The sequence below is a fragment of the Equus przewalskii genome, chromosome X (genome assembly GCF_037783145.1).
Source record: "Equus przewalskii isolate Varuska chromosome X, EquPr2, whole genome shotgun sequence".
NCBI lineage: Eukaryota > Metazoa > Chordata > Mammalia > Perissodactyla > Equidae > Equus > Equus przewalskii.
In genome coordinates this window covers 21,655,486-21,669,905 of record NC_091863.1, presented here as the reverse complement: position 1 = coordinate 21,669,905, position 14,420 = coordinate 21,655,486, and positions in this window count along the sequence as shown.

Genomic DNA, 14,420 nt, shown 5'->3' with positions numbered 1-14,420 from the left:
ACAAATTTCTGTTGTTTAAGCCCCCAGTCTGTGATACTTTCTTATGGCAGCCTTAGCAAACTAATATAAACCCCTAATAGGAAGAAGTTTTGTGAGGATTAAAGAATATGTATTTATCAATATCACAGAGTTATTATGATAAAGAGTTCACAAATGTGATGTGACAATAGCTATTCTTTTTTTTTTTTTTTTGAGGAACTTTAGCCCTTAGCTAACATCCACCACCAATCCTTGTCTTTTTTTTTTTTTTTGCTGGGGAAGATTGGCCCTGAGCTAACACCCATGCCCATCTTCCTCTACTTTGCATGTGGGACACCTGCCACAGCATGGCTTGATAAGCAGTGAGCAGGTCCACACCTGGGATCCAAACAGGCAAACCCTGTGTCCCTGCTGAAGTGGAGCAAGTGAACTTAACTACTATGCCACCGGGCCAGCCCCTGACAATAGCTATTCTTTGCTGAACATGTATTATATGTCAAGCACGCTTTCTTTGGCAATTTACCTACATTATTTCTAATTTCACAATAAACCTGCCAGGTAGACATGGTGGCCATAAGATTGCACCTTGTAGAGTGCAAGTATAACTGAGCATAATTAAGGGCCCCAGCCACTGTGCTCTGAAATTGATGCCCTACTTTCTCCCAGACCATGCTTCCTAGGAGCTACTCCCAGCCAATGATTGGCACGGCAGGCATACTAAAGCAGGCTTGCTTCTGGGAGATGAGAGACTCCTCTGACTGGAGACTGACCTGAGGACTTTGTGAAGGCCTTCCTGAACTTTCTTTAGACTGCATGATGATTTAGGATGCTTCCATCATTACTTATCTTCTTCACTTGGGGTCAGAGCGCATAATGATCTGATGGTTCTTCCAGCCTCCTCTAGCTTGCTCTCCACTGCTCTTATTGGCATTTTCCCTAATAAAATCCTTGCATTCTAAATTCTTTCACGATGATTGCTTCTTGGAGAAGTTGGACTAACACAGTATTTATTATGACTCCATTTTACAGAAGAAACAGAGACACATAAAGGTGTGTTCCAAAAATTACATAACTAGTACTACTGAGACTGTATTCAGCTATATTTGTCTGACTCCACAGACTGAATTCTTTCCCCTACATATGTGTCTTGAAATGTATGATGAAGGCACTTTAAAAATTAAAACCATCATATGTATGTACCTATCATATATATTGATTAATAATAAAGTAGAAATCTGAAATCAATATCTCAGGTCTTTGAACAATCTATGCACATAAATAGTAACAATATCCCTCTGTCTGCTTTAGTCATGCTTCCAAAGGTCGTGTTAAGCTAACACTGCTTTAGTTCTCTTCCACAAAAACACAGTACTCTGCAAACCATTGCCATCACACTCACCACAGGAGTTGCTAAAGAGGTAGCTAGGGAAATGTTTACTCTCACCTCAGAAGACAAGAGAGAGAAAATAGCTAACTCTCAGTATGTGCCAAGCACCACACTAAGTACTTTATACTTGTGGTGGGATACTTAGACACTAACAATGGAGGGCCATATCACCACTTCTCCTCATGCATCCCCCATGCTAGAATTTAGCTGTTAAACTGAGAAAAATGTTGGGAATACAGGCTGACCTGATTTACTGAGATTAAGTTGCAGCCTCATTGAAGAATGGGGACTTGAAATAGAAGTTACGTCCAATTATATACAACTTGAAATTAAATATCTTACACTTCTGAGTGTTTAGACTGAGTTTCCTAGCCACTAGACTTGCATCAACTCATGTTTCTTTCTGCCTTTCTTTTGGATTATTTGAGTGTTTGTTTGTTTCCCTTTTCCATTTTATTGCTTTGGGAGGTATTCTTTTGATCCTAATCTGGTAGGTAGTTACCTTTAAATTGTGATGTGCATGCTTCATTTTACAAAGACTAAATTTAATCAGTCCATCCTTCCTTGGAATCATAAAGGAAATTGTTTTATATCCATTGTCTCTCTGTAGTAGTGCATATGATTGCTGTTTTAATATATCTGAGACTTTTAACTGTTTTTACTAGAAGGTTTTTGGTCTCCAAACAGTTGGAATCAGAAGCAAACCAAATTTGAGATACATTATTTTCTGCCCCCACTCCAATGACCAAATTGACCAATTATGTGAATAACATTTGGAGAAAACTGCAGAAAACTACTTCTGTTGGAGAGTTACTAAGGCAACCCTGTAGAAAAGAAGGACATTTGAATGGGTTAAGGGACCTGATAAGCAACCCAATAATATTGGGATGTTTCTGCTGAACACATTTTCAAAGATATCCTACAAAATCTGAAAAGTGCGTTAGTCTATCACATTTGGCAGTGGAGAATAGACAGTATTTTTGCTGAATTTCAAAAGATTGTGAAATATCAAAGAGCAGTAGATCTATTTCATGCCTAAAATAAGATGTTCTGTGGAAAGCTATTCATATTTTTCTCATATTTGAATATTACTCCTTAAACATAATTCAATTCTATATGATTCCTATTGATCTTAAATGTGATGATCTTTTTCAATGTATAATAGATTATGTATTATGGGGAAAACCACACTGGGTTAGAATTTAGAAAATACATCAATATGCTTTAGATAAATACATTTCTGTTAATTATTTTTCCAGTGTTATTGAGATGTAATTGACATATAACATTGTATTAGTCCAAAATGTACAGTATAATGACTTGATATATGTATATACTGAAAAATGATTGGCACAATAAGTTTAGGTAACATTAATCATCTCATATAGTTACAAATTCTTTTAGATAAATACGTTTTTAGCAATTGTATTATGCATGATGGTTTTATTTATCTTCACTAATATTTTAGACATAAATGAAAAGTGTATTGTATGGGATCTGGGTTTAGAATGGCTGGGTTTGTGTCATAAGGTACTTTCTACCTGTCAGGCTTCAGATTGTTCACATAACTTCTCTAAGTCTCAGCATACTTATCTATAAAATGATGCTAATGCCATAAAGAATAATGTAGGCAAAATTACAAAATTTTAAAATACCACGAGGAAGTTGATGAATATAATCTACTTAGTTAATCTGACATTGTAACAATTTTTCTTTTACACCTAATAACTACTTTGGTTTCATCATTATTTCTCAAATAAAATACTTTATCTGAGTATACAGATATATAACCCCATATTGATACCCTGAGTTGGAGTATAAGCAAAGATTTACGGTAACTTCTTTATGTTTTTCTTTTTAAGGTATTCAATTTAGCTGTAAGAAAATTTGCACATTTTTCTCTTCCTATCTGTCTTTTAAATTTATAAAATTATGCTTAACACATGAATGTAGTATTCTTATAAAAATACCAACTAATAAGATTAAAATATCCTTTTAGCATTACCTGAAACCTAAGATCTATCATTCCTACATTTTGCTCAGGAGCTCATCTGTATCAGGTTGATGTACATGAATTTGGTTCCATGGATTTTATATAAATATACTCATAGCAAATTCATATTATAGCTATGTATGTATGTAAAATACATACTTTACCATGTAACAGTAATAGGTATTTACTCTTTGTCTTTTCCATTCTCCCTCCCCTTCCTTGAGAAGTATGCTAAATTTCCAATAGGAAATTCAACTCCCAATTCTTGGCCAAGCAGTTTGAGTGAGATCGACCTTACCCCATCACCAGCCCCAGGGATGTATTAGTGTATTCCTTGACATTTGCCACTGATACATGGATAGATATACAACAAAGACAAAGCAAATGAATTGCATGAATTTCTGGGAGTGATGTTCTCTTCTGCCATGAGAAGTACTTGAAAGGATTCTCTTTGCTACTGGATGCAAATGAGAAATATGTGGCTTTTGGAGCACATGGCAACCACAATTTGAGAACAAGGGAAGAAACTTACTGCAGAAGAAACCAGTATCAAAGAAGCAAGACATATAATTGTATAGAGAGAAATCTGTCTACAATATTTAGTCCCTTGATCAAGCTGTACCTGAAGCTTTCCTCTTGGATTATTGAATAACTAGAGAAAATATTTTCTCTGTAATTTAAACTGATTTATATTGGGTTTCCTGTTATTTAAAATAGTTTGAGACTATTACACGTGAATTCTGTTTAACCTTCGAAGAAAAGAATATTAACTTCAAAGCTATTTTAAATGTTTCAGGGCACAGACAGAGAAAAGAAGCTTCCAAACACTTTAAAAATTGAGTTGGAATTCTACTAGAAAAAAACAGGCAAAGAGAGCCCCCAAAGAAAAATTTAAATCATATTGAAGCAAATTCCTAGATAGAATATCACCAGTTGTAGCCTATCAGTGCATCTTGAGCACTTTTCCAGAAAGGAAGGACAGTTGTTCATATTAATAGTAAAAATGAAAAAAAAGTATTCAACTCACGGAAGGCTAAAAAAAGTATAAAATTTAACACCCATGTTTTGTAAAAAAAAAAAAATCAATACTTTCTTAACTGTGTGCAGCGTGTATGCGTAAAGCTGATACATAGCCAATACATACTGGTGCAGCATACTAGGTGGTGTGCAATTTTACCGATTGCTCAGTACTCATTGGCAGAGGTCAGAATCTGTTGGGTAGATGCTGTAGTAGGTTTTTTAATATCATTCCATTATACGTACTGTTGTGTGTATATGTGTGTATGTGTGCTTAATGTAAAACATGTTCAATATGTATGTATGAAATTCAGCATCATATTTAATGGTGAATCTCTAGAAGAATATCTATTAGAGCCAAGAGCAAGACAAATATGTCAGTTACTAACTGTTATTTTACATCAAACTGTTGCCCCTGTCCCATACAATTAGATAAGAAAGAGTAAGAAATGAGAGCAATAAATATTGGAATATTGGGAAGAAGGAGGTGTATTATCTTTTCTAGATTTTATTATTATATCCTGTGAACATCCAAAAGAATCTGAAAAACAAAAAGAGAATTCAGTAAGGGTATTGATTGCACAATTAGTAAACAACAACCAATAACTTCTGTCTATCCAATAAAAAGCACAGTAGCTACTTAAAATTAAATGTTTAGTGATAAATATGACAAGAAATGTGTAAAACCTATATGAATAAAACATTTTTAAGTCACATAAGATCCTTTAATATGATAAGTGATGCCTTGATTTTGGACAGGAAATCAGCATTGTGAGGAATTCTATTTTCCAAACATAAATTCATTTATATAATATAATCTGAGGAAAAGTACTATGAGGATTTTATTTTTTTTCTGAAAATACAAAATGATTCTGAAATTCATCTACAAGTGTTACTAGTCAGGAGTAACATGGACTTTTATGAAAAAGAATAATGATAGAGGATGATTTCCACCAGATATCAAATTTGTAAGTCCAGTGTAGTAGATATATTACTGTATTGGTACAGCAAGAAAAAAATATTTGAGTGGAAAGAATAAAATTTAGAGATATATGTATAGGTTTCTCATATGCTAAATATGGGGTAAGTTATGTCATGAAAAAGTGGTATTGGTCCAGCAGTCTAGAAACTAGGAGAAAAATGCAGCTTCATCTCACGTTACTTCTATTATTAAAATAAATTTTACAAAAATCCAATATTACAGGAAAATAAATCATAAATCTACTAGAATTTTATTTGGTAAAGATTTCACTAATCATAGATGGTAAAGATCTTTTTTTTTAATAATGACAGGAAATCTAAGTGGTGACAAAGAGAAAGACTGTTACATTTGCTTACACAAAAATGTTCTGTTTTGGTGACAAAAAAGCCAAACACATAACCTTTTTCTATGGGTTATACTTTCTTTTTTACAATGAAAGTAGGAAAACACAAATGATCAATTTTAATTGAAAAAAACACATAAACTAGCAGTTCACAGAAAATGAAACACCAAAAATCAGTAAACATATAACATGTACTCTGTGCAAGCTGAAAAGATATCCCTCCAATAGATATCCACATACGAATCTCTGGAGCCTGTACATGTTACCTTATATACAGCAAAGTCTTTGCACATGTGATCAAGTTAGGGATCTTGAGATGAGTCTCTCATCCTGGATTAAAAGGGTTGACGCTAAATGTATCCTTATGAGAGGAAGGTAAAGGGAGCTTTGACACACAACACATAACAGAGGAAAAGACAATGTGAATGCAGAGAAAGATTTGAAATCTTAGACTTGAACACTGGAACTTTGTGACCACCAGCCAAGGAATACCAGAAGTCACCAGAAGCTGGAAGAGGCAAGAAATTGATTCTCCCCTAGTGCCTCTGGAGGGAGTGTGGCCCTGCTGACACATTGATTTCTACCCAGTGATACTAATTTTTGAACTTTTGGCCTTTAGAACTGTGAGAGACTATTTTTTCTGTTTTAAGTTACCCAATGTGTGATAATTTGTTACAGCAGCTGCAGTAAACTAATTCATGCTCTAACAATTAAAAATACAAATTTAAGCACACCCAGAGGCACTCACAACTAGAATACACAACTATGTACTGGGGGCCTTTGGGGAGAAAACGAAGGAAAAAAAAATGATTGGCAACACTTGTTATCACAGGTGCCAATCTTTAATAAAAATACAAATTAAAATAACAATGAAATATTATTCTGCACTTATCTCATGGTCAAAGATTTGAAAGCTTGATGATATATGGTGATAGAAGAAAGATGAAGTACTTTTAGTCTATCTCACTGCAATTTTGAAAAATGCATAGAAATAAACACAACTCTTGGCTCATATATTATCTTCTTGGAATTTTTCTTACTAACATATTAACAAATCGTGAAGAGATAAATGTACCTTGACATTTATTGCAGCATTGTTTAGAGTAGCAAATTCTGTAAATAGCTTAAGCGTCCATCATTAAGTGCCTAGAATTACACATTATAGCATAGTATGCTCATATGTAAAATCATTTTATTTTTTTGCTGGGAAAGATTCACCCTGAACTAACTTGTGTTGCTAATCTTCCTCATTTTTTTTCCCTCCCTGAAGCCCCAGTACATAGTTGTATATTCTAGCTGTAAGTCCTTCTGGTTTTTTTATGTGAGCTGCCACCATAGCATGGCTACTGACAGACGAGTGGTATGGTTCTGTGCCTGGGGACCAAACCTGGGCCTCCAAAGCCTTGAAAGCACCAAATTTTAACCCCTAGGTCATCAGGGCTGGCTCTGTAAGATTGTTTTAAATGAGATTCTTTTGTCTCAGTTTCAGCTAAGGTCCTAATATTGTACAACAAAGCAGTAGTTGCCAAAGTGAGGCATTAGTCCATTTATGCAGTTCATATTAAGAAGTTATATGACAAAAGGTTTTGTGACCCACAGCCCACATTTGAGACTATAAAGGAGTTTAAACTGAAGTGAGGTAAAGAGAGAATTTCTTTGAACTTGTTGGCAGTAGGACTCTGATACTTCTTTTTTTTTCCTTTTATTTATTTATTTTTTAAATTGCAGTAACATTAGATTATAACATTATATAGCTTTTGGATGTACATGGTAATATATTTTGAATTCTGTGTAGATTACATCATGTTCACCACCCAAAACCTAATTATAGTCCATCCCCTCACATGTGAGCCTAATCACTCCTTTTGCCCTCCCCACCCTTCCCCTATGGTAACCACCAATCCTATCTCCATTGCTATGTGTTTGTTTGTCGTTGGTTTTATCTTCTACTTATGAGTGATACTTCTTATTTCACCATTAAAGTACACTTATCTCTTGGAAGGAGACGGCGAAGGTGCTTTTCTTTGCTAGCTGAATGAGAGAGCCTTTTTTAAAGAAAACCAGCTGAAGATTTTGAAGTGTCCATTGAAGTTTGGGGAACACAGTGTCTTGGTGTTTGACTCATACCTGAGAATTCTAAAGAGGCTGGGGAATTATCCAGAGAGAAAAAGGGTCATGTTAGGAACAAACTGCACTTCCACCTACAAAATGAGCAAGGCTATGAGTGTGTTTTCCACAAACTGCTATGTTGATACACAATCAGAGAGATAGAGAGGAAATAGCTTGAAACCATCTTAGCAGGAACTTGGCCCAAAACAGCAACCTGAAAGAGAGCTGGGGCTCCAGTCAGGGAAGCCTGTGTGGTAACCTACCAGACACCAAGGAACTTAAGAGCCATCACACACATCATCTGGATGAATTTCTCAGAAATCCTTAAGATCACCCTGTGAGAGGACAAGCCATCTTTGAACAACTGCCAAACCCAGAGGTTGCTGGCCAAATAGCTCTGTATGCTAGCTGCCCCTCCCCTCCTGAAATGATCAGAAACTATTTAGTTAGGAAAAGAAGAGGTAGGAAAGAGAGACCTGCACACAGCTGATTCTCCTTGCAGATTTCCCACCTGAAACGGAATCAAGTTGAAAAAAGAGAGCCCTTGGGAGGTTCATCACACTGAACCATCTTTTATTCAAATGAGATGGGTGTAGTGTCTAAAAGGTAGCAGAGGACTATTACTATTACTATCTGAAAGTAACTGGAAGAAAGTTATAAATATCATGCAAAAGGCAGGGAAGAGAGTCCACGAAGCGGATAGGAAGGTGCCACGGTAATGCCTGTACCCTATCAACCTGACCCTACTCAGCCAGACTATTGAAAACAGTACAGAGCAAAGTTCATCTCAATATGTAGACTCAGGAAAACATCTCAAAGACATATTTTTAAGCAACAAAATATAAAATGGATGTAGAAGAATATGAATAGTAATATCTCATACATGACTTTTTATAAAAATTCACTTTTCTAATTGAAGATTTCAATGAGGAAGACAACAATCATGACAAAGGCTGCAATGAGGGTGATGACAAAGAAGAAGATGTAAAAGAGGCAACATATTCTATCCTTTGCTCTTACAAGACTGTCCCTTACACTCTGTTTCCACAGCATCAGCTTTACAGCTCCTGCTTTAAAAACCTGGCCAATAAAAATGAACAGTTTGTTCAAGCCCTATGTGGATTTAACACCAGGCACTGTTCCTTCTAATCCTTTTCAGTGATTCCTTCTCCAGCCTTGGGTAGTGTGCTCTCACATGAATCTGCTGATCAGTAATCAGCTAAATACTTAAGGGGCACCCTCTGCAGATCTCCTGGGTTCTCTCTCTGTAGAGCATTCTCATCTCCAATGCACTTTGCTGAGAATAATAGCCCCCATGGTCTCCCTGGACTGTCAGCTCCATTCCAGGGATCCTCCAGAGTCCTACCTGGAAACTCTGTGGCCTAGAAACTCTCTCTAGGGAGTAAGGTAGGACAACTCTAGGCCTCATCTTGTTTATATCCCATCTCTCAAGAATCACTGTCCTTTGTTGCCTAATATTCAGTGTCTTGCAACTGTTGTCTGTTTTGTGTTGTTCCAGGTGAGAGGATGAATCCAGTCCCTGTTATTCCACATTGGTCTGAAGTGCAACTCTAAAGTTTTTAAAGTAGAACTGTCAGGCAGAAATATACAATAAAATTCTAAACAAAATGTAAAATGGAGTCAAATCGAACACATGTATCTGCCCTCCCATCCAAGAGGCTTTTGAAATGACAGAAAAAAATAAATCTCTAACAGACTAAATCTCTACTCTTTACCTGGTTAATGCTTCCTTCAGATCTTAGCTCATTCTTTCAAATTCATTTCCGTCATGTCTCACTTTCCAGGCTCTGTACACCCACAATTCATAGCATATGCCTCAGTTGCAATTTTGTTTTCATGTAAGCAATCATTTGGTCAATCAATTTCCCTTCTTAGAATGAAATAAATAGAAGGTTAGGTGCCCAGGTTTTTTTTTGCTCACCACTCTCTCCATACTAGCTACTTGTTAAGTGCTAGAGAACAAGAAACTGTGTCTCTTGGATAATTTAAGGTATTGCAGGAAGATCAAATGTAGAGAACGTCACATATACATTCTGATGGAGAAATTTGAACAGAGGAAAATATTTCCTAAGGATAGGCCATCCTCCTCATAAGAATTTTGAAAAGCTTTGTATCCCCTACATATTTTAAGTGGCACCTAAATTTTTCAGCATATTTTGAAGTCATTGTAAAGGATGTAATTTCTGATATACAGTAAAAATTGTAATATAAAATAAAATTGTGACTTTGTTTTTTAAATTGTAACCAATGGAACTTAAATATCATTATGTGTTTTTTTTACTCATCATCATCCATTGAAAAAAATACATGAACAAGATCTTTCTGTTTAGAGATTCTGTATTTTTCCTTTTGCTTTCTGAAAACAATCCTAATCAATTTTATGTTTGAATGTATTTTGTTGATTGCTTTTAATGGAAAATTAACAAAAACTTAGAAATAAGACAGTTGAGACTAGATAGGAGGTCTAATTGAAGTTAGGTAAAGAGAATGTGTTTTCCTTTTTCATACTAGAGCATTGTCTAAAAGGTTCACTTCAAGTTACTTGATTCTTTAGGAAATTCTGATACCAGCCCTAAAATCTTTTCCCCTACATTAAACCCAGCATATGTGGGGTCAAAACCAAAGCACTCATTCCCTGCTTACTCCCCGGCTTCCTGGCTCCAGAATCCACTGTCTGCCATGGAGACAAATGGCCAAGGATACCTACATGCAAATTCCCTTATTGCCCATCTTCCTGTAAGCTGCCTCCCAAGGCCAAACACAGGCTGGTGAGAAAGCTCCGACCAGCAAGGCCACTGACTGCCTCCCCACTCCCACAAACAGATACATTCCTTGCAACCTTTAAAAACCCCTTGCCTCTGATCTTTCAGGTAGATGAGATGAATTTGAGGGCTCGCTCTTGTCTCCTGGCTGACATCACCCGAAACAAAAACCCTTTCCTTGCCATAAGCCTGTTGTTCCAGTTTTTATTTGGCCCCTCTTGTGTGGCGGGTAAAGAACCTATGTTCGTAGCTGGTGACAATTGTACTTTTGTTTGATTTACTTTTTATTATTGGTTAGGATCTAGGCTTTGTGAAGTTACATGTTAACTTAGACAGATGGTATTCAGTAGAGATGCATTATTTCTCTCGGTTAACGAAAATAATCCTAATAATTTATTTTTCCAGTAAGATCTAAAAACAGCTTTATCTCAAACTTAGCAAATGTATTTCAGCATGGCTTTCTTCAACTGACAATATAACCACTGTTTGAATTCTCCTTTGAACTGGTTTTCCACCTGCTGTTTCCCTCGTTATTTCCCTCATTATTGAGTTAAATAAATATTTGACATGTGTTCACTTTATAACTTTAACTTTTAAAAGTTATTCTTGTATAATATCCTACCATAAATAAGAAAACGAAAATACTGTACATATATAGATTTAAATTTTAACATGTGTTTTATGCCTGTGGGCATGAAGATTTAGGGTTAAAATATGTCTTGTGGATTTATTTTTGTTACAATGATGGTCAGTATACAATTGATCAAAACAGTATAAGTACATTATACATTTTTATAGCTATTATAAAGTTTCATAGAAACTATACTTCCTCATAAAATAAAACATGATAGAAGAGAACCTTGTCATTTAATATCTGACAGCTAACATTTTATTTTTTGTTAATAGATGGTAGGAAATATTAAACACTTTACAAGATGAAATGAGAATTGAATGTAAAGGGAATAAATATTATGTACTATGATGATAAAAAATAGGTTTTAATTTCACTATCAAAACCCTATACTAAGTCTGAAAGAAATCACATGAAACTTTTACCCATGAATTTTATCCAGGTGTCTTGAAAATGTTCCATATAAACCTTCCAATTCTGTATGACAGCATTAAGATCTCTAACCAGCACTGATTTGACTATTGGAAGGTAATTTTCTTTCTGCCTAATGACTTGCCCCTAGGGATGGGTATTGAGAAAAGCTGAAAAGAGTTGCTTATATTTATATATGTGGGAAAACATCATTTTGAGCATTCAATGTGTCTTACTAAATCTTTCTTTACTTTTCTCTCGTGAGACTCTCCTTCAAAGGAGATGTGTTCCTTAACAATACTCTGATGGAGGAGAGAAAGTCATTAAATAAAATCATCATCATTCCACCATCACACTGTACTACATATCTGAACTCAGAACATCTCATCATGGGGCAAAATACCAAATTTATAACAGATGGCTCATAACTGAAATATGTGGAAAACAGGAAAACACAGGAAACTTTATATGCTTATTCTTCCTTGATCCAAGTTTAAAGGAGGCTTTCCCTTTGCTGGTGCCCTGGAGATTTTCACACCCTGTGGCAACGCTCAGTAGTAGAACTAAAGATGGGTGAGAACTGCAGAGATTCAATATGCAATTCTTATGTTAAAAGAGAGGAATTCTACTGTGAAGTCATAGCTTTCTGGGTCAAATCTCTTTCAGAGAAGTGTACATATAGAGGGTCACTATTTGGGAATTTAAACCTTTAAAATTACCCATTCATAATTCCCTACACCAAGAAAAGGTTTGGCTAACCTCTGAGGATGGGTAATCTCCAGATAGAAGGCTATTTGTCCAAGGCATTCACTGTGAGCTTCAGAGCAGAGAGCTACAGAAAGCAGAAATTTGCCGTTAAGCAGTGCTTCCTAAATTTTTCTGATGATAAGAATCCCTGGGGTTCTCGCTAGACTTTGCAAATCCGCTGCCCTCCCCTGGAGATTCTGATTCAGTAGGTCAGGAGTGGAATGCTGCAATCTGTAGTTTTAACAAGTGCTCAGGTGATATTTAAATGCCTAAAACTAGATATACCTTGAGAAAATGCATCAACAATGTGGTTTTCAAATCTGGCTTCTCAATTATTGATTTAGGGGTGCTTAAAAAACAAGCAAAAAACCAGGTGCCTGGATTACTTCAGTTAAACCAGATTTCTTAGGTGGTAGAGCATAGACATAACCTTTTATCAAGACTTTATTTTTAGGGGCCGGCCCAGTGGCCCAGTGGTTAAGTGCGAACGTCCCACTTCTGCGGCCTGAGGTTCACAGCAAAATTGATGGGAACAAACAGATTTTCCACATGTCCCCTGCCCCCTACACATGCACAACCTCCCCTTTATGAACATCTCCCAACAGAATGGTACATTTGTTACAATTGATCAACCTATATTGACACATCATAATCATCCAAAGTCCATAGTTTACCTTAAGGTTCACTATTGGTGTTGCACATTTCAGGAATTTGGATAAATGTATAATGATATGTATCCATCATTATTGTATCATACAGAGTATTTTCACTGCCCTCAAAGTCCTCTGTGTTCACCTATTCATCCGTCTCCCCCATCTCCCTAAATCTTAGCAAACACCGATCTTTTTATATCTCCATAATTTTGCCTTTTCCAGAATATCATGCAGTTGGAATCATACAGTATGTAGCCTTTTCAGACTGACTTCTTTCACTTAGTAATATGCATTTATGTTTACTCTGTGCCTTTTCATGGCTTGATAGCTCATTTCTTTTTAGTGCTGAATAATATTCCATTGTCCAGATGTACCACAGTTTATTTATCCATTCACCTGCCAAAGGACATCTTGCTCCCTTCCAAGTTTTGGCAGTTATGAATAAAGCTGCTTATAAACATCCATGTGCAGGTTTTTGTATGGACATAAGTTTTCAGCTCCTTTGGGCAAATACCAAGGAGCATGATTGCTGGATCATATGGTAAGAATATGTTTAGTTTTGTGAGAAGCTGCCAAACTGTCTTCCAAAGTGGCTGTACCATTTTGCATTCCCACTAGCAGTGAATGAGAGTTCCTGTTGCCCCCCATTTGGTGTTGTCAGTGTTCTGGATTTTGGCCATTCTAATAGCTGCGTGGCGGTATCTTATTGTTGTTTTAATTTGCATTTCCCTGATGACATATGATGTGGAGCATCTTTTCATATGTTTATTTGCCGTCTGTAGAGACATCACTTTTTAAAGTTCCTTGGATGTTTTAGTGCAAAGTCTGGAATGGAGGAGTGCAGCAAACTACTTCACATGGGCCAAATCAGGCCCACTGCCTGGTTTTGTAAATGTAGTTTTATTGGAACAAGCCACACTAATTTGTTTATGTATTATCTACGGCTGTGTTCATGATACAATGGCATGGTTGAGTTGTTGTGACAGAGACCATATGGCCTGCAAAGCCTGAGATGTTTACTATCTGACCTTTTATAGAAAATATTTGCTTACCCTTGCCTTAGATTTAGAGCAATCATAGTCTTTTAAGAATTGCTTTAGAAAGAGCTGGGGTACTTGAGGACCTGTACACCAACTCAGAGGAACGTGGCTGATAGCTTTAGGTTCTACCTCAATATTGTACTTCTTTAAGAAGTGGATGATTTTCCTGGAATGGGCTCCTAGTGGGGTCTGAGAGAAACAGAGCAGGGTTTGAGGTAACTTCAGACGTCTACAACACAGACAGATACTTGTTTATGAGATATGTGTTTGGAAATGCAATTTTACTTATGGCAAACTCGTAATCAAAAATAAAATAACAATAACAAGGAGATTCCACTTTACATT